At 38.0% G+C, this 19927-nt stretch overlaps 2 pseudogenes; both read right to left on the bottom strand.

The window, feature by feature from the left end:
- The window catches only part of LOC122326003, a 74968-nt pseudogene extending 68386 nt beyond the window's left edge, over nucleotides 1-6582 (bottom strand).
- A 1443-nt stretch (nucleotides 6583-8025) lies between these two features.
- LOC122326932 lies at nucleotides 8026-13792 on the bottom strand (annotated as a pseudogene).
- Nucleotides 13793-19927: the final 6135 nt, after the last annotated feature.

Genomic DNA, 19927 nt, shown 5'->3' with positions numbered 1-19927 from the left:
TTCTCTGGCTCGCTGGAGGCATTTGAGAGATTTGCAATTAAGATTAGGCCTGACAACGCAAGGACAAGGATCAAGCTCCTTCAATAGACATAATCATGCAAACAGACAGCATGATGTCCGGCATGTGCGACTCAACCGGCGACACAACCCCACTGAAAGAGCAGGAATGACTGGAAGGAAATGGATATGTGAATGAGATTATAATGAATGGCTCAGAGACTAGAATGAAAAACAGTGGATTCTCTCTCTGCGAGAGAGTGGGAAAAAAAAAAAAAACAGTTTTAGCGTTACTCAATTTGATTCTGATTCACAAGCTCTTGATTTAATTATATTCTGATTCATTTAGCTAGATTTCAGTGTTCAGTTTTTTTAGGTATTAAAGAAATGTTTTTTGTTAAAAGGTTACTCATTCACATTAATCACTTACCCCATGTCTTTCTAAACCCGTAAAATCTTTCATCCTCTTAGAGGCGCAACACAAGGATACATTTTCTATGTGTATTTACGCTTTGATTTTAACGAAAAAACAGAGTATCCTGGTGGTGCAGCTGACAAAGAAAAAGTCTACTCAGTTTGCCATTCAAGCGGTTACTCTCCAAAATGGCTCTACAGTGACATGGAGAGACACAGAGGAGACAAATTGTTTGAATAAAAGTATTATTTTTATTTTCTTTGCAAGTATTCTTGTCATTTCATAAAATACAGATTGAACCACTGATGGCAGATCGACTATTCTGACAATGTCTATACTTTTCTGGACCTTGACAGAGTTCATTACTTGGCAGTCAATGGGACAGTCAAAAAATATCCCAGTTTTCATCCAAAATATCTTGTGGTACATTGTGATTAATGACTAAATTTTAATTTTAGGGTGGAGTATCTCTTTAAGGCGGTATTTGAAAGTACAGAACCAATTTGAATGAGTCATTTGTTTTCAAGTATCATACTACGGTGGACATGCAAAAGAACGAAAATAATGGATTCATGAGAGTCATCTGATGAAGAATTTTTATTATACTGACTTAGAACTGCATGAAGATGAATGAACCATGACAGGTTCCAGTAAGCTGTTATGAAAACACTCAATTAATGGCTTTCTTGTGTTTCAGATAGTCTAAGAATTACCCTGTTCTGTCAACCGCAAGTGCTTAAAGAGCATTTTAACACTTGTTTAACGAATTAGGAAACAAATTAAAACTGCAACAGGCCTGCCAACTTTTCTTTTCATGCAGACCCGAAACAAACAAAAAGCTGAGCCAAGATCTGAAGAACTTCAAACCATTAAAAAAAGAGGCCTTCACATGCGTGAAAATCAGGACTCCGCAACAGCACTCTTATTGTATGTAAATTAACATAACCTTTGATATTAAAGAGAAAAGATAACGCTGATCACTTTTGACAAAGATGAAAAACGTAGTAAGTGTTTTCATTGCAGTTATCAAATAGTTACAAAAGAACCCTGGTTTTATTTTACTGTAATTGGAGATCTCTAAAATCACCTAGGATTGAGCAAGGAGGTAAAAATGTTCTCCAAATGTATAAATTCTTGTGAGGTGTTAGATGAGAGGGAGTGAAAAGAGCGAGTCTACCATATGATCAACAAATCACCTATTTTTTCTGATAATCAGACCTAACATACCATAATTGCTTCCATATCTCCTCTCTATTTTCAGTGGGTACATGGCCTCACATTTCATTCAAATGAAATTGGGAAATGTTGCAGCCAAACAGGGAGGAGTTTTTACAGTGATGTTGAGAGTATGCCAGAATGCCCTCCCACAAACTACAGACAGATGCTTTTAATAAGCCGAGAGTACAGAACCCATACAGCTATTGCCTTTATTTTGTATTTATTTAGCTAGATCCTGATGGAGATACATTCTGACCGCCTATTTCGCAAAGCCATGCAGCTACAGACTCATGTCAATTGAAAGTAATAAGAAAAGTTTGTGCCGCACATGTGCTCGCAGGCTGCACTTAAAAGATAGTTTCGCCCCAAAAATGAAAATTATGTCATCACCCTCATGTCGTTTCAAACCTGTATGACTTTCTTTCTTCTGTGGAACATTAAAAGATATTTTGAAAAATGTTGGTAGCCTAACTGTTTTGGTTACCACTGACTTCCATTGTATGGATGAAAAATGGAAGTTTTTGGGAAACACATGAGAAGTTCATTACAAAAGAATCGTCATTTCAGTTTAAACTGTTCTTTTACAAAATATCTGCAGTATGATTTTTCGAGGTGCCTTGAGGAAGCAACGCAATATGTGTGCTGGAGATTCAATCGCTATAGTTGGCCAGTCGTTTCTGGAGAAAAATATTTATTCATTTTCCAGTGCATCTCCTCGGCCGCAGGTTTTGAGATATCCGCTTTTTCTCAGCAAAGTGAAAAGCCTTCTAACACGGTGTGGAGAAACACATAAGCACCCAGTGTGCACGGAGAAGGCTAGATTTTCACGTTACCCTGCTTCATGCCTACTTAAATCAACATGAAGCTATAGCATATGACTACACTTACGCGCAGAGGGGAAAGCTTAACGTAGATCAGACATGAAAAAATTCAAAACCAACACAGAGGCCAACAGATAATCTGTACCCTCCATCTCACCCACAGCGAAACCCTTAGAGCCCTAGACGACTTTTGGAGGAAGCATTAAAGCTTACAGCCTTCTCAATGGGTAGGCCAATAAAACAAGGGCGGATTACATTCTTAAGAAGCACGTTTATCCAAGCACGTCGCGCAGTTTCCAGAGCAACCTCCCAACCTGAGAGAGGAGACAAGGTGTCCGGATCCGTGACGGGTTGGGATCTACATCACCCTGAGGCTTGGGTATGGGGTCACGCAGTTATGTGAAACATTTGGATTTCTCCTACTGTAGCTTTTCACAGTCACGCTCAGATTTTGGTTTAAAGATAATGTGTTTGTCCGTAGTGGCAATAACAGAGGTTTTCTAAGCAATGGCTAGTATAGCTGCAGGCTCACTTGTGAAACAAACGCAGCTGTATTATTGGACTCAGTTATGAATGTGGGATCTATCAATAGAGACTCGCAATGAATGCAAACATCTGTATTCTGGTGATGTGGCTGGGATTCTTGCTGTGTTGCAATATGTAGAGTAGAGCACACTGAAATGACGATTTTGGAAATATTATTCATCCTTGACAAGACAATACTACAAAAAAAAAGACAGTATAATGATTTTGACAAGTTCACAAATGCTCACAAGTAAACACAATAGAGATGAATGTTAACTGCTTTCAGCATGATGATCACAGAGCTTCAACCAAAAGAGGAGGGTTTTGAAACTCAAACTCATATAGAAGAGCTCAAAACTTGCATATTACTACATACACAGTCTTTGTACCAGTGGTACAGTTTGTTAATTATGAAGGTTGTTTAACTGTATTTCGTAGCTACAATGAATTTAAATATTATAGGGAAGTGTCTGAGAGTTCATTTTGAGGTCTAAGCGACCAGTGTGTTGTCATTACAGGTTCAGAGGAAGCCCAAGTCTGAGTGGCTTCGGTTTTGACGAGGCCTGGGTCAATTAAATGCTTTGTTGAGCTCATTAGTTCATGGTCCGCAGGTCTTGGTTCTTTTGTGTATGTAGTTCAAGTGCGTTTTCTGATGTCTGCCTTGAAAAGAAGCCCATTAAAAGCAAAGGAAGGAACAGCAAATTGCACAGACGGATGACTCAGGTTTACCATTCAGCTAAAAAAAAACAGCTTAATTCACCAAAGCACCTGAGCCTTTAATTGGAGACAGGAAGTGCAACTTAAGTGAGGAACAAAAGGTCTATTCACTGTTAAGAACTAAGATTCTTACTTCCAATAAATTGCAATTATATTCTTTAAAATAATGTCAAAATAACTTAACTCTTAACTTTTATTGGAATGATAACAAATACCATTATAGTATACTTGTAGAAAAAAATAAATATATCACAGTAAGTGTTCCATTATTATACAAGCAGCCAGCCTGTACATTCTAGATATACCCTTAACAAGCACCATGAAATAATTTGTGAAACTGCCAATAAAAGCTCCTATAAAAGGGTTAAGTTTTACTTAAATCGTAACCGACTCTTTACTATTTTGATCTAAACAGTGAATGATTAAATACAAATGATCAAATACTAACTATTGAAGATCATAAAAAAGCCCATTCTTTGTGTAATCTGTATTATTTTCTGGCTCCTAGCTGAGACTCCTTTTGTGTAAGTATATGGGATTGTTTGCCTGTTATATAGGTGTAATTACACAATTATACATTATATAAGCATAAATCATTTGATTGCTCAGAAAAGTGATTGAACATCATTTTTAAAACCGGACTAATGGTTCTTTCAAAAATAACAATATAAACAAAACAAATCTATCTTAAATACATCTCATGTTTCTTCAAAATATCTGCCATAAGATCTTAAACAGATCTCGTAGAATACATAAAGATAACGTACATTATTAAGTTATCAAGCATCATACAAGATGACTTTTGATGTCTTATGCCTTTCATGTTCTTTCTACTATTCTTCCATCCTCTTTGATATTTCAATATCAGGGATGAAAAAGACTGTATTTCATTTCTAGCCACAGTACCTCAGGATAACGATATGAGAAGCAAAACTCTACATATGCTCTTTGCTCATGGCAAAATTTTAAGCATGGAAAGGAACAATGAGCACGATAAGGCTATACATGAACAGATATGAAACCAGTCCTCGAAAAAGAATCCAAAGAAAAAAGATAAAAGAGCTTTGAGTTGAGTTGAGTTTAATTGAAACTGTAGTGTCCTGTGGGACAGGGCTACAAGTTAAATTATACCCACATTTTAGCAACAACATCAGAGGGTGCATGGGAGGCCCTCTTTTGGTAGGCACCGCTACCATGAAATCTTCATAGGCTAGTAAATTTCTCCATGCATAATTCCACTATGCCCTGAGAGGGTACGTCTCTTAAACAGCGTTGGAGTAAACCTGTCGTTTTCTCTCAGGCAACAGCCAAATTTCCAAGGACTAAAACATAAGAACAGAGCAACAAATTCATGCAAGGTTAAGTATCCTCAGTCTATCCCCTACTTTGCACCGATAGCTGGCAATGAATTTTAATGTCTCGTAGCTGAGCTTACACAATAAATCTGTGGCATCCACCGGCCTCTGCGGACAGAGGAGCACCACTCTCATCTTTATAACTTCCACATGTTAGTTATTTAATTCAGCATGAAGCATATAAGCTGTGGTTCTGCATGTGGTCACGCTGACATGTCAGAACACTGACACTTATCCAGGCTGTAAAAAATGTTTCATCATTACAACATCTCTGTGTCCATCCATTTGACTTGTCACAATAATTTCTGTTATTTCCTAATGACTTTGCGTGTTTTTTCAGAGTTTCATCTAGGTTTTCTTTATCTTTAATTGCATTTATACCGCAGGTTATAACTTTAGCATTCATTTTAAGTTTGTAAAACAGTGTAGAACGTAATTATGAAAAGGCACAACTGCAGACAGCTTCACGAGACAAGTCACTATTGAAATGATCATTGAACACGTGCTAGCAAGTCACCTGCTGCATCATTTATTGACCCAGTTTAAGGCACAGTTGAGTTTCGATATAAAAAATAGAGTCAATACGCCTTCGTTGACCGTTTTAGGAGGGAAAAGAACAAAAAACATATCATGCAGAGGAACAAACCTGGAGGACACGAGCACTCTTGCGCTGCTTCTCGAACTGTGCGAATTTTTGACATTCCTCTTTCATTTTCTGAGAAAACAAAAATATATTTAGAAGATATGCATATAGCCTATACACTGATGATTACAAATTACCAGAATATTCTTAAATGTTACATTTTAAGATGTTTTAGTCCTAAAACGGAATGCTACACGTAATAAAAAAACACCTATTAACACAATAAACACGGAAGATTATTTAACATTTCTAGTGTGAATAGCTAGGCTATATTCTCTCATTTCCATTCACGTTATATATTAAATGTTACTACTGTGCATATATATATATATATATATATATATATATATATATATATATATATATATATATATATATATATATATATATATATATATAATGAAAATAGAGACGCCTCACCTCCTGCACAAGTTTCTCTATCGCATCCCGAAAAGTCGCGTGCGCATCCAGTGTGGCGTGCACAGGTTGAATCAAAGACAGTCGCTCCGTTTCTAGAAGTTCAATTTTACGCTCAAGATGAGATGTTTTGACGTTCATTAACAGACAAACTGCCACCGAAGACGCCGACAACATGAAACACACGAGGGTCGTTAGACAATGAAATATCTGTGTTGTGTGATGTCCATTGCTCTGTGATGTCTCTGACACATCTTTTGAATCCCCAGTTGAAACCATTGTTGGCATTACGGTTAAAATATTATCCTTGTTCTCGAATCCTCTTTTGAGACTCTTGAAGACCTTTATTTCAGTGTCGTTTATGGCTCTGGCGTAACTGCGGCTGACAGGAGACTCAACGATGTGACGCACACTAGAAAAGAGCTTGTACTTCTGACGGTCGCGCGCCCGTCTGCGTCTCGAGCGCAGGTTAAATTGTTTCCTCTGAAGTGTGTCTCAGAGTATCCAGTCAGCCCCTTTTTCGCTGCTGAACTGCCGTCAACAAAACTATGTAAACGACAGAGCGCAAATACTATGTGTGTGTGTGTGTGTGTGTGTGTGTGTGTGTGTGTGTGTGTGAGCGCGCGCGCGCACGCGAGGTCTCCCCCCTCTTTGCCACAAAGGTCAAAAGAAAAAAAAACAGGTTGACGGGGTTTTAAGAGCATCTGAAGAGATCATTTGCAAAAACGCAAAAACTCTGTTTTTAACTATTATTAAAAAAAAAAAAAAAAACAATCAACGATTTTTATTGCGCATTCCGGATAGGCTAATCTCAAACTGAAGTTGTTTTTATTAGACATACATATATTTATATATAATTTATTTAATTTTTTAAATAAAAATAATAATAATACCCCAAAATGTTTTTGCAAACAAACTCTTAACATAGCCTATTATTTTACTACGTTTCAAACGCAAAAATGAGATAAAGCAATAATTTAGCTATTATAATGAAGCTATAATTAACGTTGCGCGCCTGAAATTGTAGCAGACAGCCGCTTAAGCGCTTTTGTAGAACTGTCAATACGTAAGATTTTATTATAATACACACAAACATAAAATATAAAAACCACAAACATACTTATCCATTTTTTTGTGTTCGAGGGTAAATGTTTAAGCAAATATTTGATGTACGGAAAAAAATGACCCCGTTAATATAGTAAGCCAATGAGAAGGCTTGGTTAAAAACATGGAAACATGACTTTTTTCTTTCTCCTTTCATTTTTTTCTCATTGTTTTGCTTGACATTGATGTCAAGCAAAAATTAAACCAAGCCACTTTCAAGTAATTGCCAAACCAATTGCTCCTTCGCAAATAATTCGTAGTTTCATGCTTCAAACACTAGAGGTCTAAAACGCAACCTCGCTTTCTGTTCAACCTTTTACTTGTTTTGTTTAACCTCACTTTGCCACGCGCGCCAAAATATAAATTCGATATTGAAAATATTACTTTACCAGAAAACTGTAGATATAAGTCGAAGCGTCCAAAATAAACTCACGCAACGGTCAAAGGATGACTTTTTGTGCGCTGCACATTACACGTGTGCCTCTAATTGTCAAATTACCAATGATTTATTGCAGGAATCGTTTGTATCTGTCAGCAATAAAAACTACATTTTGCAACAAAGAGTATTTGCATTTCATCCTGCAAAATCTCAATTTTCCGCAGATGATGTCCATGTGCTTTGCTCAAAAAACTAGACCACAGAACTAAGAGTGTAAAGAACAGGCCTTTTAGAACAGCGCCATCTGCAGGAAAAAGATTATAACAGCACTAACTGAGGAAAGAAAAAGAGTTTATAGTGGTGCAGACTTTTGACTAATTCTGAATGCCAGGTCAGTATTATTAAATAGAATGACAAAATAAAGACAAATGGTGTGTATTCAAAGCGCATTCAAGTTTAATTTGCCAAACGTACAGATAAATTTGGCCCATATAATCAAATTGACAATAAATATGGACAAAGGCGATGAAGCAGGCAGTCTTAAAGCAGACTGATACAGTCAGCAGCAGTCTCCCTGGGAGCAGTAAGGTTCATTTTGTGTAGCCTCCAAGTCACTTTCTCTCTTTTCTTATCGGGTTGAAAAAGGGATGTCCAATGGCCTGCTCCAGGGTGATTCGTTTGGATGAATCATACTCCATCATCTTGTGCAGCAGGTCAAACAGCAGCTCGTGCTCCGGAGTTTTAGAGGACATGTATTGCTGAGTAAGGAGCAGAGATTCAACCATATTATTTTCATCAAGGCAACCCAAACACAAATGAGTCTCATCTCCAAAATTTGTAGTTCACAAGACTTTTAATTAAGTATTAAACATACAGTGCAGATAGTAGTGGAAAAGTTAAAAGACCACTGGAATGCATCACCAAAAAAATACATACCTTTAGAGGTTTACAGTGTTTCCTCACGTATCTCCCTGCGGAGCTGTGCTCATCCCAGTCCAATTTGTCATGATGCACATAACGCCGCTTCCTGACAATGAAGCACAGTCACACATCAGTCAAAGGCAAATCTAAAATAGTCTCACATCTGATCACGTAAGAAACAAGTATTCAGAAACAAGTGACAAACGCTTTATCTCAAGTTATTATACTGCACCTGGTTTTCTGAAGCAGGTATGCTGGTATGGGTCCTAAAACCTCTCTCATCATCGCCAGATGCTCTTTACTGTCGTGAGTCTGAAAAGAGTTTTTGTAAGTATTTTGCATGTGTATATATAAAAAAAAAAAAAAAAAAAAAAAAAAAAAAACTAAATCAAGCCACAAAGGCATTTTAATAGAAAAAAGTCTGTCATTTGCACCTGAAATAAGGTTAACCCCAGATAGAACTCAATCAGGATACAGCCCAAACTCCACACGTCCACACGCCTGGTTCCAGCCAAGTTCTGCCAGCACAGATTTTGCAATGTTCAAAAATCATGTTGTAGTGGATAAACAACAGCACAAACGTAAACGTCTTACCTAATATAACTTCTGGAGCCCTGTAGTGACGTGTGGACACCACAGAGGTGTGGTGCTCGTGGTCATGGGTAGCATTGCCAAAGTCAACAACTTTCACATCCAGCCTCTTTAAGGTCCTCTCGCCTCTCGCTTCTAGAATACATTCAACATTAATTGTCATCATCCTCTCCTACTACTGCTCAAAGGCTTCAAAAAATCATAATACATATTTAAGCATTCCTTAAATAAGAAAAGCATGTATTTGAAATATAAATATTTTGTAATACCTTTTGATAAATGTTATATATTCTTGCATTAATTTACTGAGCCCAAAACTTTGAAACATAGTATATGACATTTTATTACGCTGTTACTCACCATTTTGGAGTTGTACTTGATGTCATAGTTGGAGTCCACAAACAGAATGTTTTCAGGCTTGAGGTCAGTGTGAGTCAACTTATTTCGATGCAGAACTGATGGCAAAAAGAAAAGTGAATGATCTACATTTTGAAATTACGTAGCTTTTTTTTATTATTATGCAGAATTTTGCATCTATACTCACACTGCACGGCTCTGAATATCTGGTCTGCCATGAATCTGATCTGGTTCAACGAGAAGGGCATGAATCCATTCTCCTTCAGGAAGTCATACGTGCTCAGTCCCAGCAGCTCAAACACTATGCAGATGTGGCGTGGTGATCGAACCAGTCCAGCATCCGGACACAAGCACTGCAAAGATATAGAAGTAAATCATTCCGTCCCGAAACCTTGGATATTTACAAAGTATTTCAAACACTCACAATCTCTTTTCCTCATCAAGCGAGTTTATCCGCTCAAGCACATCAACCTCTGACAAGGCTGCCTCACGATAGCGCTCGATATTTTTGATGATCTTCAGCGCAACTCTTGCATTGCTTCTGCAGGCAAAAGCACACTAGCTTTATTCACATGCACATTTTTTTTTAAATAAAATGTATGCAATTCAAATTCTAATTCTGAATGTTATCTTTTTATAAACAAATTCACATTGTGCATTTATGTATTGCAAACACAACTTTAGAGCACAAAGAGCATGTAGTTTTACAATCCGACTGAGCCATCAATTTGATTATTTGAGCGCATGTAAAAATAGTTAAATGTCAATTACAACAAGCATTTCCTGAATGACAAAGTAGTGAAAAAATCTGGCTTACTTTGAACGGTCAAGGCACTCTACTACTTTTCCAAAGGCTCCTTCGCCCAGAGTCCCTATAATCTCATCTATGAACAGGATAAAGAGGCAGTCATAAGTAAAGCTTTGGGACAGGAGGACACAACATCCAAAAGTACAGATTTTACAGTACTAACGGAACTTGACAAGTTCATTCCAGTTAAATCTTATTTATTGAATCTACAATTCTGTGCCCAATTAAAGTTTCACACATGATAGTTAAAATTCAAAGTGGTTAATATTAGAAGTCTTCAAAGGTCCCCTTATAACCCCAAGTGTAGGCTGAATTGTCCCACTAATAGACACAGAACAGACAGTTATATAGAGAAAGGTTTGTGTTCTATACATCTTGCTCTTAGCATGTCTCCATTGTGATAGACCAGGTGACCCTCCTCATCATCCTCAATACTCTTGGTTCTTTTCCTGCGATGACTTCTCTGGAGTAGGGGGAATCATCATCACCATCACCACCATCAAACACCAGTCAGAATCAGGCCCGTGACGCATCATTCATTCATTCAGCGAGGGGGGGTTGATGAAGGGAAGGGAGTGATTCGGACCCCCGCGCCAGGCCACGACGGCAGCAGCAAATTCAAATTCATCGCCAACAACGGCACAGGGCCACCATAGTGTGTGTTACAGAAGAAAGACATGGCAACACATTTTCAGACAGGAAACAACTTTCTTTGAAGTGCACTTAAGAACAGCTAATTCTGTTCAAGACCCTCAAGCAATCAACAAATAGCCATTTCTGCAACCAATGAGTGAAGTTCAAGTGAATCAGACAACTGATTCCTTGACCACCTTACTGTGCGTTTAGAGCAGATGGTTTCTAAGGTAAATCTGGACTTCAGAAACATTAACAAACACATCAGTTGAAGTAAAAAAAAGAAAAGAAAGAAAAATCGATGTATTGATAAATCGTTTACCGAGTCTGAGCGGGGACTGGGATGACGTGATCGCTGGCGCTCTCTGCTGCTCCGTCGACTTCGTCCTCTATGCGTGGACGACTGGCTGTAATGGTTCTCATCTTTCTCCCTCGCCGTTTCCCGGACCGGGTCCACGCGACTTTAAAACCTCCATGCTCAAGACTGGCCTCTCTGGCCCTGCGCTCTCTGCACTCCAGCCTCTTTGAGCTAATGTGACACCTGCAAATAACAACCATCAGATACTGAAAAAGAAAACGCAGTTGTGCATATAATGACAATGAGTCCTTTGACAGCTAAATTTATAGGTGGCTTTCATTTGCTGCAATTTATCGGCCCTTTCAGCAGGGGATAAGGAATGCTGAATCGTGATCTGCTGGGTGCTGAAAGCATCAAGTGTCTTCTCGAAAGGGAAGCACCGACAAGCAAGCTATACTTAGAATGAGCCACAGAAACGAGCCCTGAGAGAGCGGTTGTGACTGAAAAGTGATGCTTTAACCTGTCAATGTTGAAGCAGTAAATCTATTAGGAAGATGCCTAAGAGTTGTGTTTGATTTAAACAACTTGCGATCCAAATCACAGCTGTCAACCTATAGCAAAGAAGCAGAACGTTCTGTATTACGCCAACTGAAGGCCATCTCAATTCATATTACCACAACCAACCTTCAACAGATTGTTACAGACTTATGGTTGTGCTGTGCCTGCTCAGAACTGCACCTACTGTTTTTTCCCCACTTGATGAACAATTATCGCCAATTAGATTTATTCACCTGATTTTTAAAGTTAAAAGTTGTGAGGAGACAAACAGCAAGACATTTTTCCCTGCGCTTTCAAAGCACATCCAAGTGTAACAGTTTAACAAAAGAGTTACATTTTGTTAAATTCATTGGTTGTTGATTGGATTTTAGGACACCGATTTTAAAACTACGTAGAAGCGAGTGTGCAGTTTTATTAAAAGATTCAGCTACTAAAATGAAAAAGGTCATACGAAATTGTAAAACTAACAAGAATGCAGAGATAAATGATTCACAATAAGAAAGCACGATTTGGAAAACAGAATTTAATTTCATAGCAACTTTAAAAGGTCATTAGTAATGAACAATGTTGCATCTCACTGGAGTAAACACTAATAAAGTTTTTATTCTGGGAGTGTATGGGCATTTACAAGCTATCAGTTTGCATTTCAAAATGCCTGGGGGGGTCAAATGAAAACCAATAAAATGGCTGTTAACATTTTCTACTGTACATTTTTTTTTTTAAATCAATGTGACAGATACTGAAAACATAATCACTGCATAAAATTTGGAACAAGTTCCACCGGGAATCTACTGTCGGAAGGATTTTACATCTGTGGCATTCTCCGAATTGCAAACACCGATCAGGACCCTCTGACAGGCCCGATTACAGCACTTGTCACCCCGACAGTTTGTTTCTGAATCCGAGAACACGCTACACTAAATCATTGCAAGGCACTGCAAACCCCCAGAACAAGCCGACAGGGCTCAACGCCAACAACAAATCCAATACCATTCGAACTGAAAAGAAAACCTAATTCACATTTTAAACGCCAGCATGTTTTACTCACCTTTCGTATGTCTTATAGTGATGGGTTCTGCCGGGCTGCCGCTCTCTTTCCCCGCTGCGAGAGCTGCGCTTCGGTCTCTTGTGCACCTCCACTCTCTCCTCCCAACTGTACTCCGCGATCCAGCCATCCGGCGACCGCATCCGCTTAGAACGCCGCATCTGACCGCTCCAGAATAGAAAAAAGGTCCCAAGTCATAAAAACGACGACAGGGAAACAGTATCTCAGGACATTCCCCACACCCCGCTGGGTTTTAAAATTCAATACAGCCGAGGTGATGCCAGCTCTCCGCTCCTGATCTAGTTCTTGAATTTCATGTTGCCGAGTTGTTGCAGTTGTTTTGACTTGTTAAAAGATCAGCTGAACAATTTCCCATGTAGTAAATACGCATTTACTAATATCAAATAACTTATTTACAAGGAATTAAACCTTAGGTTACTCTAATTTAAGGTTCGGCATAACATTCATCCCGGCACACTGAATGCAATGTTCCTCATAAAATGCAAAATACATGTGACATATAAAAATAAACTGAAATGGAAACAATTGCTTGTTCACAACAGCATTTTTGGGAATAGCGGGTTGCCTGGTAACAAAGAGCTAATCACACTAGCTCTTTAGCCACCACCCTCTTATATAAACAAACATCATGGAAACTCGAAACGGTTGTGTACTCAATGGATTATACACTTCTAAATTCATGGTCAAAATGTTTTAGCTTTTATTTATCAAAAAATGACGCTCAAAATATTCGCTATATCCGTGAATGAAATTTTCTCGGGCGGTTAGCCGGTTAGCCTACCGACGAACACTTTATGTCACCCCACAGCCTCGGGGTAATGAATAAACTTGTAAAATAAGTTTTATGTTACACGTTTAAATTTAAATACACTCACCTTTCACCCGTTACTTAAAGTCGTAAAATAAGACACTGTGCTTTCCAGACTTGAGCTCCACCACCCTTTATGACTTCCGCTTTACACTCACGGCCTGTTTCCGGTGGCGAGGGTTTGTGGGTGGACGCTCAACAAAGCACAGGTCGTCTTGTCATATTGTAGCGAATTCTTGGCCATAGAAATGAAACGTATTCTGTTTATTATTAATATTTAACAGCAGACCTACATACAAATATCTTATTAATATTTAGATCTACATACAAAATGATAAAGCACTCAACCAGCATAGCAACCGAAACAAAATCTATTTTAAAAGCATTTTAACCAAACATTTAATTTAAACGGTTAGATGTCTTCGTGTCCACTTTGTCCTGTTGCCTCCTCTGTAAACTATTCTTTATATTTATACACAAAATGACAGCAAACACAACTTTTAATTGGCCTGTTATTATAGACTACATCTTAACAGTTGTAATTAATATAATACATTCACCAATAAGTAGGCATATTTACAATTATATTGGTATTCTTCACTTAACAGTTTAAAATGATAATAATGAATACAATATTTAATATAATAATATATACAATATTTCGTATGACAAACAGAGATCTGTCTACCTCTAGGGGTAAATGAAGGAAATGCAGGGTCTAAAAGAAGATAGGGTTATAGGCAGTAAATTCATGTAATTGTCTTTAACATTGTCATGAAATTTCCTAATTATACGATCAGGGTTTTAATATGTAATGTTATGTAACATTTTTTAAATTGTCGCCAAATTGTTTTTGAAAAATGTTTTGTAGTGGGCCCCAGGGTCTTTACATCACTGACAATACTTCTATTTTGTCACCATTTATGGATAATTTCCTGTGTGAATTTAAATGATCGCCCAGCCACTGGTCACTGCAACTTTTCCTGATCAGTCCCTATAGAATACTACTGTATCTGTAAGGTATGGCACAGAAAAAGCATCAAATAACACTCTTTAAAGTAAAAGTCAGTTTTAACATAGTGATCCCTTCATAAGGACATGAACTACTGAAGACTCACACGAAATTAAAATCCCTGTTTAGTTGGGTAAATGCGTCTTTTGTAGTGTCAGATGACATCACCTTGCCATGTCCTTTGGGAATAATTTAATCATTAACTTTCACCTTCCTATTCACAGTCACCTTGACTGAGCAATGAAAAAGAACTATAAAAAGGATATGTTCTATTATCATAAATATTTCTCTTCCTCAAATAACTTAGTTGACATGCTCTAGACAGACTGTATATTTATTCCTTATATATATATACGAAATGCTGAATAAATATTATATAATATATAATGATACAGTTTAATAAAAATCTGTTAATTTAAAATATATATCTCACTTGACTTCCTCCTTTTTGTTTTCTAAAGATCTATGAAAAAAAGGCCCAAGTTAAGTCCACTTTTCTTTTCAGTTATCAGAAATTTTCTTGTTTATCTCACAATTACACATAAAGCTTCTAGTTAACATCAGTGGAATGACCTTTTGTTAGGGAATTGTAAAAATAAATAAATAAAATAAATAAAAACTACAATACAAATGGATTAAACTACTTAATTTAGTAAATATACCACAATTGGCAACATATGGTTTGATACCTTGCAGTTTGCTATTTTGTAAAATGCATTTTTCATTAAATTTGTCATTTCTACCACCTATATATCTTTAGTTACTCAAGTGTCAATTCCACATACCCTATCTTAAGAAAACATTACCAAAGTAGTTGTTTACCTCACGTGTCGTGGAAAGCGAAGCTGCCTGCTCTTTGATCGCCCCTGAGTGGCTGGCTGCATGTAAACAAATGGGACTTGAGTCAAAATAAAAACATTTATTACACTTTTTAATACAATTTTCCGAAATATGTTTTTAGTCATTTATGGTAGTTGTTTTCACTCTGATATATGTTTAATTGTTCGTTTTGTTTTAGCTAGTAATTTGATGCTATAAAAACAGTCATGTCATTGTGGTTGATTGGGTCTGTGAGAGTTTGAAACCGTGGCTCCATCTCATAACAATATTGTACATATTCGGGCTCCAAACTAATCTCTACTGCGCAGACTCTTACTCCAAATGACGCCATTTACTCAAGAAGGCTGAGACGATTTGGCTTCGATTTCTATAGTTGAAGTAAGCAGAGATGCTGCGCCCATCTTTTTTTTACAGTCTATGACTAGAACAAGGAATGTATTTACATTACATCCAAAACTTAAACCGATCAATTGATATAATAACTTGCCGGAAACAGGTTTAGCAGTTTTGCGCTGTGTTTTACTTCCTCTGCGGACAGCGCTGGTAAAGTGATTGACAGATTTAAGTTTATATCTTGTCAGGGATCAGTGATGCAAAGCAAAAGCTTCTATGTAAATTAAAACGAAGACGGTGCCACTCTCACAATTTAAGTTTTCTACAACCTCCATTTCAATTCCAGTAAAAAGATGAACCTGTCATGAGATGAATTGTGTCCACAAGATGCGTAAGGAGTGCTAGTGTGTAACTTGTGTGTCTGACAAGTTTCATTTTCAGAAGAGCCTTTGCTCAGCACAAAAGCGTGTATCGTGTATATTGACACAAGAGGAGCGGAAAGCTCTTAGTGATAATTGAACTGGCCAGCCAGGTGGAAAGCCGAGAAACCAGAGGGCTGAATTCAAAATGTCTGCCACAGTTCTTTCACACATTCCAATCCACCTTTTTCTTGACATAAAAATGGCCGCCATTTGAAAATTTTATGGGTATAGGCTATTTTCAGCTTTATAAGTTTGTTTTGTTGCTTGATATTTTGAAAATTGTTGTGTCTTATCACGTTATTTTAATGTATTATCTCAAAGTGCAAACTGTATAACTGTTTACTATTATATATACCTGTATACCTACTCTGTTATTGACCTATAGAGTAACAAACCGGAAGCCTCATGCACAGGCTAACTTCTCTCATTGAGGAAAAAAGCTAGGTAGGTTTATGCGCACAGTTAGAAACTCATTTCCAGGAAGATGCGATGCAAAATAAAAATACAACACTGCAGATTTGAGACAAACTTCTGTTGCTGCCGCCCATCATTAGGCTAGCTCTGGGTGATCAGTCCTGTTCCTGGAGATCTACCTATCTGCAGAGTTCGGAACCGGGTTTTGACTTATAAATGAGCAATAAGTTCATTTTTTCGTTGCACCTTTTTACACTTAGCTGAAATGTAATCTATGTATAAACTATATATTTATGGACGCAACTGGTCAGGAGTAACAGTTGGAATAAAATAGCAGACTGAGTAAACTGGAGTAAAATGATTTTCTTATACCCAACAACCTTTAATCTTTTCGCCACATATTGACTTTTTCAGACGCAGAGAGAGAATAATGTGCATAAACATACTTTGTTTCTTTTTGACGCGATCTTCAACAAATCCCATCTGCAGTGCACTTTTGAGCTTCGTTCGTGTTGTACATATATGAAACATGCACAAATAAATAATGAATAAATGGCATTGCTTGTGCTTTTTTCTCTCTTAGTACATTCCATCTCATTTATTTTTTAATTACAGTTTCTGAAATGTCATTTGTTACGTGATAAAATAGCTTGCATGATAGACTGGGTACAATGTTATTGAATATATATTTAGCTATGGGAAACTTGTTTTTACCATGAAAATGCGTGGAGAAAAACAGGAATGCAAGAAAAGTCAGAAATGGGACATAAACTTAAAATTTATAGTATTTAAATAAGTTTCATTGAGGTATTTGAAGGTTTCTGGATGTAGATTTAGGTAAAGTGCCAGCAATTAATCGACTTACAGATTACTTTGTATGGAGAGTATACAACCTACTAGTTACAACCTGCCTCTTACAAACAACCTTGATTCCACACACTTGTCTGTATTATGTTATCTGTTTTGTAATTTCCAGATCCATCTGTCCATATGTCACTTGATGTTTGGTTGATATGTTTCAGTTCTGGCGAATTTAACGCAAACATTCCTTGAACATAAGCTTTGCGCATTTTTTTTTGGTATATACAAAATGATATTAAGGATGATGTCTTTCAAAACTGTTCTGGACCATGACAGCAGTTCATTACTTGGTAATCAATGAGATAGCTCTAAGCCTTCCAGTTTTCACACCCAAAAATATCTGAATCGTAGTTCAAATCGATATCAACAAGTGGATTAATGATGTAATTTTAATTCTTGAAGTGGTCCATTTTTCTATTTCTGAAGTAATCCAAAAATTATTAGGAAATGACTTGATTTGCTCTTTGTTAGTGATGCTAACTTCTAGGTTTCCAAGGCCTGCAAAAACACTGCACTGGTAAAAACACTGTATTCACTGCAACATCAGATGCAATGGAACAAAGATTTTAAATACAAACACTCAAGAGTCCTGACATTACAAGCTGAGTGACCATGCTTGACCATTTCACTTCGCGCACCTAATAACATCTACAAAACATCGCACACTTGGCAAACTGACCAAATAGTATATTCTCGAACAAACTATTTTCAGTAAAAATGTGCAGGTTGTACATCATTGGCGTCATTAGAGTATGACAATAGTAAGCTACATCAGTGCCGTGCCAGCGACTCCTACATTTGATGGGATGAAACACTATCGAAAATGTCTCATCTCTCTTCCAATGAAGTGGAGCCTCTTTCATCAGGATCAATTATATACCTGAGATCCTGCAGGCTAGGAATCATAACCAATTTTGGTGAGAAAGAAAGGGATGAGAAGGAGAACGGAAGTATGGGAAAGGGAGGATGAGCATATCGTATGGCCTCTTAGCCTAATGGACGACGGTGTCTGTAAGTTTAACGTGCCGCCACCTGCTCATTGCCCCTGGCAACCCTTGAGTCATTGTGTGGTGGTGAGGTCGATTTGCACTGGTGCGCCAGCTAAACCAAATCGTCGGGCCGGTCCGCAGGGGTGGTGTAAAGTGGTGGATGGCATAGGGAAATTGGTCCTGGCTGCCTCGAGACGCATACTGTCAGCGAAGTAATTGGCAGTTGCCGGAGGATGCTGAGGCTAGTGTGTGGCTAGTGCTTTGTGCATGCATGTTCCGCCGCAGAGGCTGTTCATGCCCCGCCTTCCGCTCTCCCCAGCAAAGCGTGCTGCTGCCAGATAGGGTCGGGCTTTGTCGTTGATGAGCGATGATGGAGGGAGATAGGGAGCAGAGAGACAGGATGGGGGCTTCTGTCCAGGCCATGGCAGGTGCTGCTGGGAGCCTGCGCCAGGGATGCCGCCAGCTGGCCAGCTGGCACTGATTGCCCGAGGGCCTCAGCCCAGCGCCAGTAATGATGGTGATGAACGCCTGCTGAGACCTGAGTCAGCTGAGGCATCTCAAGTGACATCCACCTGCAGTGATGGACCACCTAAGCTCAAGTCCGCCTGGAAGGCAACAGGCGTACAGAAAGGTGAGCGTAGCAGTTTCAGCGAGATTGAAAACGATATTAGTTGTTCGCACAGTAAACTTTACAAAACTTTTTCATAATAATTATATAAAGAGAGAGAGAGAGAGAGTATATGCAGAGTCAACCATCCAAAATATGATGAACTATATATACTGGAGTAGTGCTCCAATTAGCGAATCCTCAAAGATACACTCTGAGTTTCTGGCCACATCACTGGCATGCTTCAAGAGAAGTAAGAACATGAAAAGACAGACACCATGCCGCTGATAGACACTACTTAATGTATACTTTCAAAGCAGAGAAGCGAAAGGTATATACATTTTGTTTATGGGCAAAGTGATGTTTGAAATATGAGTTTGAAAAGACGGGGTGAAGCAAGCAACAACAGCGTGACTTAATGGAGGTATTTACAGAGAGATCTGAAAATGAGGATAGATAATATGGAACGGAAAACCTGAAATTGATGAGAAGCAGCTACTCAACAGCTCACCAAAGGGAATATAGAGGAATGCAAACTAGCTTATTAGATGAGTCATGCATGTAAACTATATGGTACCATGGATACAAAAAAAGTCTTTCTAATTTGTGCAAACAGAGCACATCAAATATTTTTGTAACTGCATAACCACTCAAGGAAGCATACCATTGTTTCAATTATGGAGCTGTAAAAACAGAGTCTCAACTCTATGCTACTTTATTACATGCAGAATTTCCTGTCTATTCCGGCAGATTGTGTCAAAGACTAACTACTATACAGGTTCTCATAGTTATCTTTAACACACGGTACTGAAACAGAT

The sequence above is a fragment of the Puntigrus tetrazona genome, chromosome 21 (assembly GCF_018831695.1).
Source record: "Puntigrus tetrazona isolate hp1 chromosome 21, ASM1883169v1, whole genome shotgun sequence".
Taxonomy (NCBI): Eukaryota; Metazoa; Chordata; class Actinopteri; order Cypriniformes; family Cyprinidae; genus Puntigrus; species Puntigrus tetrazona.
The sequence above is the reverse complement of the archived record's forward strand: the minus strand, read 5'-3'. Positions and strand labels throughout refer to the sequence as shown.